General features: G+C 38.1%; 1 pseudogene; it reads right to left on the bottom strand.

Annotated features, from left to right (window-relative positions):
* Positions 1-11,804: 11,804 nt before the first annotated feature.
* On the bottom strand, positions 11,805-12,835 carry LOC137216670 (probable G-protein coupled receptor 160; annotated as a pseudogene).

Below are 12,835 nucleotides of genomic sequence, written 5' to 3'. Positions count from 1 at the left end.
TAATGAAATCATACAGTATGTAACCTTTGGGGTTGTCTTTTTTTTTTTTCCTTCAGCATAATTCCCTGAAGATTAATCCAAGTTGTTGAGTGTATCAAGAGTTTGCTCTTTTTTATTTCTGAGTAGTACACTGTGAAATAGATGTATCACAGTTTGTTGAACCATTCACCTGTTGAAGGACATCTGGGTTGTTTCTAATTTGGGGCTATTACAAATAACACTGCAATGAACATTTGTATAACAGATTTTTGTGTAAACATAAACTTTTATTTCTCTGGGGTAAATGCCCGAGAATAAAATTGCTAGGACCTCTGGAAATTGCATAATTAGTTTTGAAGAAACAGCCAACCTGTATTGCAGAGTGGCGGTATCATTTTATACTCCTATGGGAAATGTATGAGAACGAGCGATCCAGATTATCCACATCTTTACCAGTGTTTGGATTGACACTCGTTTTTATTTTGGCCAGTCCGATAAGTGTGTAGGGCTATCTCCTTGTCATTTTCATTTGCTTTTCTTGTGGCTAACGGTGTGTAATATATTTTCGTGTGTGTGTGTGTGTGTGTGTGTGTGTGTTTTGCCATTTTATATCCTCTACAGTGAAATAGCCATTCATATCTTTTGTCTATTTTCTATTTGGTTTATTTTTTAACTTCGTTTTTTAAAGAATTCTTATGTATTCTAAATACTAATCCTTCTTCAAATATGTGGCTTGCAAATATTTTCTCCCAGTCTGTAGCTTGTATTTTCGTCATATTCCCATGAGTTTTCTCAGAGCAAAAGGCTTTAATTTTGATGAGGTTAAATTTCTCATTTTTCCCTTTATGTATCAGGCTTTTGGTGTCAAGCCTAAGAACTCTTTTCCTAGACCTAGACCTCAAAGATTTTTCTATGTATTTGAAATATTTTTATTGTTTTACTTTTATATCCATAATCTATTTTGAATTAACTTTTATATAATGTGGGAAGTTTAGGTCGAGATTCATTTCTTGAGCCTATGGACGTCTGATTGCTCTAGAATCATTTATTGAAAAGGCTATCTTTCTTCCATTGGATTCCTTTTGTACCCTTCTCAAAATTCAATTCAGTGTATTTGTGTGGTTCCATTTCTGGACTCTCTATCTATTCCACTCAAATGTGTATCTATCCCTTAGCAAGTATCACACTGTCTGGATTACTGTAGTTAAAAAGTAAGTCTTGGGCTTCCCTGGTGGTGCAGTGGTTGAGAGGCCGCCCGCTGATACAGGGGACGCAGGTTCGTGCCCCAGTCTGGGAAGACCCCACATGCCATGGAGCGGCTGGGCCGGTGAGCCATGGCTGCTGATCCTGTGCGTCTGGAGCCTATGCTCCGCAACAGGAGAGGCAACAACAGTGAAAGGCCCGCGTAACGCAAAACAAAAACAAAAACAAAAACAAAAACAAAACAAACAACAAAAAAACAGTGAGTCTTAATATAACGCCTACTTTACATTTTTTTACATCTTTATTGGAGTATAATTGCTTTACAATGGTTTGTTAGTTTCAGTTTTTATAACAAACTGAATCAGATATACATATACATATGTTCCCATATCTCTTCCCTCTTGCATCTCCCTGCCTCCCACCCTCCCTATCCCACCACTCCAGGCGGTCACAAAGCACCGAGCTGATCTCCCTGTGCTATGCGGCTGCTTCCCACTAGCTATCTACCTTACGTTTGGTAGTGTATATATGTCCATGCCTCTCTCTCGCTATGTCACAGTTTACCCTTCCCGCTCCCCAAATACTCAAGTCCATTCTCTAGTAGGTCTTGTTTTTATTCCTGTCTTACCCCTAGGATCTTTGTGACATTTTTTTCTTCAATTCCATATATATGTGTTATCGTACAGTATTTGTCTTTCTCTTTCTGACTTACTTCACTCTGTATGACAGACTTTAGGTCTATCCACCTTATTACATATAGCTCAATTTCATTTCTTTTTATGGCTGAGTAATATTCCATTGTATATATGTGCCACATCTTCTTTATCCATTCATCTGATGATGGGCACTTAGGATGTTTCCATCTCCAGGCTATTGTAAATAGGGCCGCAATGAACATTTTGGTACATGACTCTTTTTGAATTATGGTTTTCTCATGGTATATGCCCAGTAGTGGGACTGCTGGGTCATATGGTAGTTCTATTTGTAGTTTTTTAAGGAACCTCCATACTGCTCTCCATAGTCGCTATACCAATTCACACTCCCACCAGCAGTGCAAGAGTGTTCCCTTTTCCCCACACCCTCTCCAGCATTTATTGTTTCTAGATTTTTTGATGATGGCCATTCTGACTGGTGTGAGATGATATATCACTGTAGTTTTGATTTTCATTTCTCTAATGATTAATGATGTTGAGCATTCTTTCATGTGTTTGTTGGCAGTCTGTATATCTTCTTTGGAGAAATGTCCCATTTTTGGATTGGGTTGTTTGTTTTATTGTTATTGAGCTGCATGAGCTGCTTATAAAATATGAAGATTAATACGTTGTCAGTTTCTTCATTTGCAAATATTTTCTCCCATTCTGAGGGTTGTCTTTTGGTCTTGTTTATGGTTTCCTTTGCTGTGCAAAAGCTTTGAAGGTTCATTAGGACCAATTTGTTTATTTTTGTTTTTATTTCCATTTCTCTAGGAGGTGGGTCAAAAAGGATCTTGCTGTGATTTATATCATAGAGTGTTCTACCTATGTTTTCCTCTAAGAGTGTGATAGTTTCTGGCCTTATATTTATGTCTTTAATCCATTTTAAGCTTATTTTTGTGTATGGTGTTAGGGAGTGGTCTAATCTCCTACTTTTACATGTACCTGTCCAGTTTTCCCAGCACCACTTATTGAAGAGGCTGTCCTTTCTCCACTGTACATTCCTGCCTCCTTTATCAAAGATAAGGTGATCATATGTGCGTGGGTTTATCTCTGGGCTTTCTATCCTGTTCCATTGATCTATCTTTCTGTTTTTGTGCCAGTACCATACTGTCTTGATTACTATAGCTTTGTAGTATAGTCTGAAGTCAGGGAGCCTAATTCCTCCAGCTCCGTTTTTCGTTCTCAAGATTGCTTTGGCTATTCGGGGTCTTTTGTGTTTCTATACAAATTGTGAAATTTTTTGCTCTAGTTCTGTGAGAAATGCCAGTGGTAGTTTGATAGGGATTGCATTGAATCTGTAGATTGCTTTGTGTAGTAGAGTCACTTTCACAATGTTGATTCTTCCAATCCAAGAACATGATATATCTCTCCATTTATTTGTATCATCATTAATTTCTTTCATCAGTGTCTTATAATTTTCTGCATACAGGTGTTTTGTCTCCTTAGGTAGGTTTATACATAGATAGTTTATTCTTTTTGTTGCAGTAGTAAATGGGAATGTTTTCTTGATTTCACTTTCAGATTTCTCATCATTAGTGTATAGGAATGCCAGAGATTTCTGTGCATTAATTTTATATCCTTCAAATTTACCGAATTCATTGATTAGCTCTAGTAATTTCCTCGTAGCATCCTTAGGATTCTTTATGTATAGTATCATGTCATCTGCAAACAGTGACAGCTTTACTTCCTCTTTTCCGATTTGGATTCTTTTTATTTCCTTTTCTTCTCTCATTTCTGTGGCTAAAACTTCCAAAACTATGTTGAATAAGAGTAGTGAGAGTTGGCAACCTTGTCTTGTTCCTGATATTAGTGGAAATTCTTTCATTTTTTCAACATTGAGAATGATGTTGGGTGTTGATTTGTCATACATGGCCTTTATTATGTTAAGGAAAGTTCCCTCTATGCCTACTTTCTGCAGGGTTTTTATCATAAATGGGTGTTGAATTTTGTCAAAAGCTTTCTCTGCATCTATTGGATGATCATATGGATTTTCTCCTTCAATTTGTTAATATGGTTTATCACATTGATTGATTTGTGTATATTAAAGAATCCTTGCATTCCTGGAATAAACCCCACTTGATCATGGTGTATGATTCTTTTAATGTGCTGTTGGATTCTGTTTCCTAGTATTTTGTTGAGAATTTTTGCATCTGTGTTCATCAGTGATATTGGCCTGTAGTTTTCTTTCTTTGTGACATCCTTGTCTGACTTTGGTATCAAGGTGATGTTGGCCTTGTAGAATGAATTTGGGAGTGTTCCTCCCTCTGCTATATTTTGGAAGAGTTTGAGAAGGATAGGTGTTAGCTCTTCTCTAAATGTTTGATAGAATTTGCCTGTGAAGCCATCTGGTCCTGGCCTTTTGTTTATTGGAAGATTTTTAACCACAATTTCAATTTCAGTGCTTGTGATTTGTCTCTTTGTATTTTCTATTTCTTCCTGATTCAGTCTTGGCAGGTTGTGCATTTCTAAGAATTTGTCCATTTCTTCCACGTTGTCCAATTTATTGGAATAGAGTTGTTTGTAGTAATCTCTCATAATCTTTTGTATTTCTGCAGTGTTCTCCTTTTTCATTTCTAATTCTATTGATTTGAGTCTTCTCCCTTTTTTTCCTGAGGAGACTGGCTAATGGTTTATCTGTTTTGTTTGTCTTCTCAAAGAACCAGGTTTTAGTTTTATTGATCTTTGCTATCATTTCCTTCATTTCTTTTTCATTTATTTCTGATCTGATTTTTATGATTTCTTTCCTTCTGCTAACTTTGTCATTTTTTTGTTCTTCTTTCTCTAATTGCTTTCGGTGCAAGTTTAGGTTGTTTATTCGAGATGTTTCCTGTTTCTTAAGGTGGGCTTGTATTGTTATAAAGTTCCCTCTTAGAACTGCTTTGGCTGCATCCCATAGGTATTGGGTCGTCCTGTCTCCATTGTCATTTGTTTCTAGGTATTTTTTAAATTTCCTCTTTGATTTCTTCAGTGATAACTTCGTTATTAAGTAGTGTATTGTCTAGCCTCCATGTGTTTGTATTTTTTACAGATCTGTTCCTGTAATTGATATCTATTCTCATAGCATTGTGGTTGAAATAGGTACTTGATACAATTTCAATCTTCTTAAATTTACCAAGGCTTGATTTGTGACCCAAGATACGATCTATCCTGGAGAATGTTCCATGAGCACTTGAGAAAAATGTGTATTCTGTTGTTTTTGGATGGAATGTCTTATAAACATCAATTAAGTCCATCTTGTTTAATGTATCATTTAAAGCTTGTGTTTCCTTATTTATTTTCATTTTGAATGATCTGTCCATGGGTGAAAGTGGGGTGTTAAAGTCCCCTACTATGAATGTGTTATTGTTGATTGCCCCTTTTATGGCTGTTAGTATTTGCCTTATGTATTGAGGTGCTCCAAAGTTGGGTGCATAAATATTTACAATTGTTATATCTTCTTCTTGGATCGATCCCTTGATCATTATGTAGTGTCCTTCTTTGTCGCTTCTAATACTCTTTATTTTAAAGTTTATTTTATCTGATATGAGAATTGCTACTCCAGCTTTCTTTTGGTTTCCATTTGCATGGAATATCTTTTTCCATCCCCTTACATTCAGTCTGTATGTGTCTCTAGGTTGGAATTGGGTCTCTTGTAGACAGCATATATATGGGTCTTGTTTTTGTATCCATTCAGCCAATCTGTGTGTTTTGGTGGGAGCATTTAGTCCATTTACATTTAAGGTAATTATCGATATGTAGTTTCCTATTCCCATATTCTTAATTGTTTTGGGTTCATTATGGTTGGTCTTTTCCTTCTCTTGTGTTTCTTGCCTAGAGAAGTTCCTTTAGCATTTGTTGTAAAGCTGGATTTGTGGTGCTGAGCTCTCTCAGCTTTTGCTTGTCTGTAAAGGTTTTAATTTCTCCATCAAATCTGAATGAGATCCTTGCTGGGTAGAGTCATCTTGGTTGCAGGTTTTTGTCCTTCATCACTTTAAATATGTCCTGCCCGTCTCTTCTGGCTTTCAGTGTTTCTGCTGAAAGATCAGCGGTTTACCTTATGGGGATTCCCTTGTGTGTTATTTGCTGTTTTTCCCTTGCTGCTTTTAATATGTTTTCTTTGTATTTAATTTTTGACAGTTTGATTAATATGTGTCTTGGTGTATTTCACCTTGGATTTATCCTGTATGAGACTCTTTGTTCTTCCTGGACTTGATTAACTATTTCCTTTCCTATGTTAGGGAAGTTTTCAAGTATAGTCACTTCAAATAATTTCTCAGTCTCTTTCTTTTTCTCTTTTTCTTCTGGAAAACCTATAATTCGTATGTTGGTGCATTTAATGTTGTCCCAGAAGTCTCTGAGACTGTCCTCAGTTCTTTTCATTCTTTTTTCTTTATTCTGCTCTGCAGTAGTTATTTCCACTATTTTATCCTCCAGGTGACTTATCCATTCTTCTGCCTCAGTTATTCTGCTATTGATCCCATCTAGAGTATTTTTAGTTTTATCTATTGTGTTGTTCATCATTTCTTGTTTCATCTTTAGTTCTTCTAGGTCCTTGTTAAATGTTTCTTGCATTTTGTCTCTTCTATTTCCAAGATTTTGGACCATCTTTACTATCATTATTCTGAGTTTTTTTCAGGTAGACTGCCTATTTCTTCTTCATTTGTTAGGTCTGGTGGGTTTTTATCTTGCTCGTTCAACAGCTGTGTGTTTTTCTGTCCTCTCATTTTGCTTATCTAACTGTGTTTGGGGTCTGCTTTTTGCAGGCTGCAGTTTCGTAGTTCCCATTGTTTTTGCTGTCTGTCCTCAGTGGCTAAAGTTGGTTCAGTGGGTAGTGTAGGCTTCCTGTTGGAGGGGACTAGTTCCTGTGTTCTGGTGGATGAGGCTGGATCTTGTCTTTCTCGTGGGAATGTGACATCTGTTGGTGTGTTTTGGGGTGTCTGTGGACTTATTATGATTTTAGGCAGCCTCTCTGCTAATGGGTGTGGTTGTGTTCCTGTCTTTCTAGTTGTTTGACATAGGGTGTCCAGCAATGTAGCTTGCTGGTCGTTGAGTGAAGCTGGGTGTTTGTGTTGAGATGGAGATCTCTGGGAGATTTTCGCCATTTGATATTATGTGTAGCTGGGAGGTCTCTTGTTGACCAGTGTCCTGAAGTTGGCTCTCCCACCTCAGATGCACAGCACTGACTCCTGGCTGCAGCACCAAGAGCGTTTCTTCCACACAGCTCAGAATAAAAGTGAGAAAAAGTGGTAAGAAGAATTAGTAGAAGCAGAAAGAAAGGAAGAAAGAAAGAAAGAAAGAAGGAAAGAAAGGAGGGAGGGGGGAGAGAGGGAGGGAGGGAGGATGGAAGGAAGGAGGAAAAAAGAAGATAAAGGAAAATAAAATAAAGTAAGATAAAATAAAGTTATTAAAATAAAAAAATAATTTTTAAGAAAAGAAAATTAAGAAACGAAAACAAAAGCACAAAAAACGGATGGATAGAACCCTAGGACAAATGATGGAAGCAAAGCTATATAGACAAAATCTCACACAGAAGCATACACATACACACTCACAAAAAGAGGAAAAGGTGAAAAAATCATAAATCTTGCTCTCAAAGTCCACCTCCTCAATTTTGGATGATTCGTTGTCTACAGGATGGAAAGAAGGAAAGAAAGAAAGAAAGAAAGAAAGAAAGAAAGAAAGAAAGAAAGAAGATAAAGTAAAATAAAATAAAGATAAAATAAAATAAAATAATTAAAATGAAAAATAATTATTAAGAAAAAAGAGTTAAAAATAAAACCAAAGAAAAGCAGACGGATAGAAGCCTAGGACAAATGGTCGAAGCAAAGCTATACAGACAAAATCTCACACAGAAGCATACACATACACACTCACAAAAATAGGAAAATGGGAAAAAATCATAAATCTTGCTCTTAAAGTCCACCTCCTCAATTTGGGATGATTCGTTGTCTATTCATGTATTCCACAGATGCAGGTTACATCAAGTTGATTGTGGAGCTTTAATCCACTGCTTCTGAGGCTGCTGGGAGAGATTTCCCTTTCTCTTCTTTGTTCTCACAGCTCCCGGGGCTCAGCTTTGAATTTGGCCCCGCCTCTGCATGTGGTCAGCGGAGGGCCTCTGTTCTTCACTCAGACAGGACCTGGTTAAAGGAGCAGTTGCTTCGGGGACTCTGGCTCTCTTAGGCCCCGGGGAGGGAGGGGCACGGTGTGCGGGGCGAGCCTGTGCCAGCAGAGGCCAGCGTGACGTTGCACCAGCCTGAGCTGCGCCGTGCGTTCTCCCGGAGAAGTTGTCCCTGGATCCCGGCACCCTGGTGGTCGCGGGCTGCACAGGCTCCCTGGAAGGGGAGTGTGGATAGTTACCTGTGCTCACGCACAGGATTCTTGGTGGCGGCAGCAACAGCCTTAGCATCTTATGCCCGTCTCTGGGGTCCGTGCTTTTAGCCGCAGCTGGTGCCCTTCTCTGGAGCTCCTTTAAACAGCGCTCTTAATCCCCTCTCCCGGCACACCCGGAAACAAAGAGGGAAGAAAAAGTCTCTTGCCTCTTCGGGAGGTCCAGACTTTTCCCCAGACTCCCTGCTGGCTAGCCATGGTGCACTAACCCCCTGCAGGCTGTGTTAACGCCGCCAACCTCAGTCCTCTCCCTGTGATCAGACCGAAGCCCGATCTTCAGCTCCCGGCCCCACCTGCCCTGGCTGTTGAGCAGACAAGCCTCTCGGGCTGGTGAGTGCCGGTCGGCACCGATCCTCTGTGAGAGAGTCTCTCTGCTTTGCCCTCTGCACCCATGTTGCTGTGCTCTCCTCTGCGGCTCCGAAGCTCTGCTCTCCGGCAACCGCAGTCTCCGCCTGCGAACGGGCTTCCTAGTGTGTGGAAACCTTTCCTCCTTCACAGCTGCCTCCCACTGGTGCAGGTCCCGTCTCCATCCTTTTGTCGCTGTTTATTCCCCTTTCTTTTGCCCTACCCAGGTACGTGGGGAGTCTCCTGCCTTTTCGGAAGTCTGAGGTCTTCTGCCAGCATTCAGTAGGTGCTCTGTAGGAGTTGTTCCACGAGTAGATGTATTTCTGGTGTATCTGTGGGGAGGAAGGTGATCTCCACGTCTTACTCTTCCACCACCTTCCTGGAAGCCTCCACCTACTTTATTCTTAATCAAGATTATTTTAGCTGTCCTTGGGCCTCTGAATTTCCATATAAATTTCAGAATAGATTTATCTATATCTACAAAACATCCTTCCTGGAATTTTGATAGGAATCATATTAAGCCTATAAGTCTGTTTGGAGAGCCTTGACCTCTTTTCTAGTATTACCTTCCAATCCATGAACCCAGTAGGTCTCTCTGTTTAGGTCTTCTTTGGTGTCATTTGTCAATATGTTATGATTGTCATCATGTGGATCCTGCATATGTTTTTTCAAGTGTATAGGAAAGTGTTTCTTTTTTTTTGGAGTGATTTTAAATGGTAATATGTGTTTAATTTTGGTTTTCTTTAATCATTTTTAGCATATAGAAATGCAATTATATTTTAACCTTGATAAAAATGTTTATTTAAGGTCATATTTTAAAGATGGCAGTGAAAACCTGAAAGTGAAATCAAGAAAACTTTCCCATTTACCATTGCAACAAAAACAATAAAATCTCTAGGAATAAACCTACCTAAGGAGACAAAAGACCTGTATGCAGAAAATTATAAGATACTGATGAAAGAAATTAAAGATGATACAAATAGATGGAGAGATACACCATGTTCTTGGATTGGAAGAATCAACATTGTGAAAATGACTCTACTACACAAAGCAATCTACAGATTCAATGCAATCCCTATCAAACTACCACTGGCATTTTTCACAGAACTAGAACAAAAAATTTCACAATTTGTATGGAAACACAAAAGACCCCGAATAGCCAAAGCAATCTTGAGAACGAAAAACGGAGCTGGAGGAATTAGGCTCCCTGACTTCAGACTATACTACAAAGCTATAGTAATCAAGACAGTATGGTACTGGCACAAAAACAGAAAGATAGATCAATGGAACAGGATAGAAAGCCCAGAGATAAACCCACGCACATATGGTCACCTTATCTTTGATAAAGGAGGAAGGAATGTACAGTGGAGAAAGGACAGCCTCTTCAATAAGTGGTGCTGGGAAAACTGGACAGGTACATGTGAAAGTATGAGATTAGACCACTCCCTAACACCATACCCAAAAATAAGCTCAAAATGGGTTAAAGACCTAAATGTAAGGCCAGACACTTTCAAACTCTTAGAGGAAAACATAGGCAGAACACTCTATGCCATAAATCACAGCAAGATCCTTTTTGACCCACCTCCTTAGAGAAATGAAATAAAAAACAAAAATAAACAAATGGACCTAATGAACCTTCAAAGCTTTTGCACAGCAAAGGAAACCATAAACAAGACCAAAAGACAACTCTCAGAATGGGAGAAAATATTTGCAAATGAAGCAACTGACAAAGGATTTATCTGCAAAATTTACAAGGAGCTCATGCAGCTCATTAACAAAAAATCAAACAGCTCAATCCAAAAATGGGCAGAAGACCTAAATAGACATTTCTCCAAAGAAGATATACAGACTGCCAACAAACACATGAAAGAGTGCTCAACATCATTAATCATTAGAGAAATGAAAATCAAAACTACAAGGAGATATCATCTCACACCAGTCAGAGTGGCCATCATCAAAAAATCTAGAAACAATAAATGGTGGAGAGGGTATGGAGAAAAGGAACACTCTTGCACTGCTGGTGGGAATGTGAATTGGTACAGCCACTATGGAGAACAGTATGGAGGTTCCTTAAAAAACTGCAGACAGAACTATCATATGACCCAGCAATCCCACTACCGGACATATACCCTGAGAAAACCATAATTCAAAAAGAATCATGTACCAAAATGTTCATTGCAGCTCTATTTACAATAGCCTGGAGATGGAAACAACCTAAGTGCCCATCATTGGATGAATGGGTAAAGAAGATGTGGCACATATGTACAATGGAATATTACTCAGCCATAAAAAGAAACGAAATTGAGGTATTTGTAATGAGGTGGATGGACCTAGAGTCTGTCATACAGAGTGAAGTAAGTTAGAAAGAGAGAGACAAATACCGTATGCTAACACATATATGTGGAATTTAAGAAAAAAAATGTCATGAAGAACCTAGGGTTAAGACAGGAATAAAGACACAGACCTACTAGAGAATGGACTTGAGTATTTGGGGAGCGGGAAGGGTAAACTGTGACATAGAGAGAGAGAGGCATGGACATATATACACTACCAAACGTAAGGTAGATAGCTAGTGGGAAGCAGCCGCATAGCACAGGGAGATCAGCTCGGTGCTTTGTGACCACCTGGAGTGGTGGGATAGGGAGGGTGGGAGGGAGGGAGCTGCAAGAGGGAAGAGATATGGGAACATATGTATATGTATAACTGATTCACTTTGTTATAAAGCAGAAACTAACACACCATTGTAAAGCAATTATACTCCAATAAGGATGTAAAGAAAATAATAATAAATAAACAACAATGGCAGTGAATCTCAGATTTACAGAACAGTTTGCAACCAGCAGTGTGTTTGGTAACAGAAACATCAACATGGCCAAAAGGTTAATTCTTTTCACTTTAGTGTTAATAACAAACTATTATTTGTAATATAAAGTGTTACTGAGCAGGTATAAACACTGGAATTATATTTTTCTGCTTTTAAAATCACTATTTAATAAATAATATAGCCCCTAAAGGTAAATTCTGAAAAGTTTTGAAAATTAGGGGATAGGAAGCTTCAGTTCCATTTTTTCACATGTCTCAGTCATCATTCTTTCCTGTTTGTAAAAGTATGATTCTTATTTTAGTTGTAAGTTTTGATTAGTTTTAACATGACAACATATTAACAAATTAATTTTTCCCAGCTTTATTGAAATATGAACAACATCTAATAAATTATTTTGGTGTAGGCTTTTCTGTTTGCTCAATATTATGAACTGTAAGTGGAATGAAGCAGCATTTCCAGTTGATAAGTGGATCTACAGGTAATGCAGTATCTCCCAAATTAAGCTTGTGACAATCAAACCAATAAACTGCAGTATTGAGAAAACTATTGAGAAAATACAACCAGGGAATGTTCATCTCAGTGTAGGCTGGAATGTGTACTTTAAGTAAAAGGATGGTTACTTGAAGTAGTGCAAATGGCAACCGGGTACCAAGAAAACAGATACTAGCTTGGTCAGGAATACTTGTTTAGAGTTCACACTGTAACTAGCAGAATGAAAGGGAAAATATAGGATAGTCTCATTCATAGAGGAAGTTATCCTAATAGCCTGTACCAAGGTAATGACTTCTGACCAAGAGGTTATAAAAGCCACAGATAAAATCATCACCATGCAAAATGACAGACAGTAACTGAACACTGAAGTAGAAAGGACATTGAAAAGAATCAACATTCTGTGCCTTCAGGCTTTGATAGATAGCTGCATCTCCCAAAAGATAAGCAAGGACTGAAATATAAATTCAAATTACTGTGAAGAAATAAAATCATTTTTTGACGATTAAATGGAAGCTTGGCAGTTTTGGAGAGATTCAGGTAATAATTTGTACAAACTCTCAGGAAAACTGTATAATAGAAAAAGCCATAAGTAAAGGAAATAATTTGACTAAATAGGCAGATGTTGTATTTAGTAAACCTAATGCCTAAATGTACAAGACTCCATGAAGTAGGATAGCATGGAAATGTTTACCAAAAATAAAAGATGAATGCTAGTGAGATGCAAGAGAAAAGAAAATAAAACAAACAAACAAAAAAACCCTGTAAAATTCTGTTATGTGTTTTTTTTTCTTCTCATTCCTAGCTGGAAGATATTTAATAATATGTTCCCAACTATAAACAAGAATAGCAAACAGCTGACATCTAGGGGCTGGTTGGTTTGATTGAAGTGGCAGTGAAAAGAGCAGTCCTCTAAAGAAAAAGTAGTCAT

This window comes from Pseudorca crassidens, chromosome X (genome assembly GCF_039906515.1).
Source record: "Pseudorca crassidens isolate mPseCra1 chromosome X, mPseCra1.hap1, whole genome shotgun sequence".
Classification (NCBI taxonomy): domain Eukaryota; kingdom Metazoa; phylum Chordata; class Mammalia; order Artiodactyla; family Delphinidae; genus Pseudorca; species Pseudorca crassidens.
The sequence above is the reverse complement of the archived record's forward strand: the minus strand, read 5'-3'. Positions and strand labels throughout refer to the sequence as shown.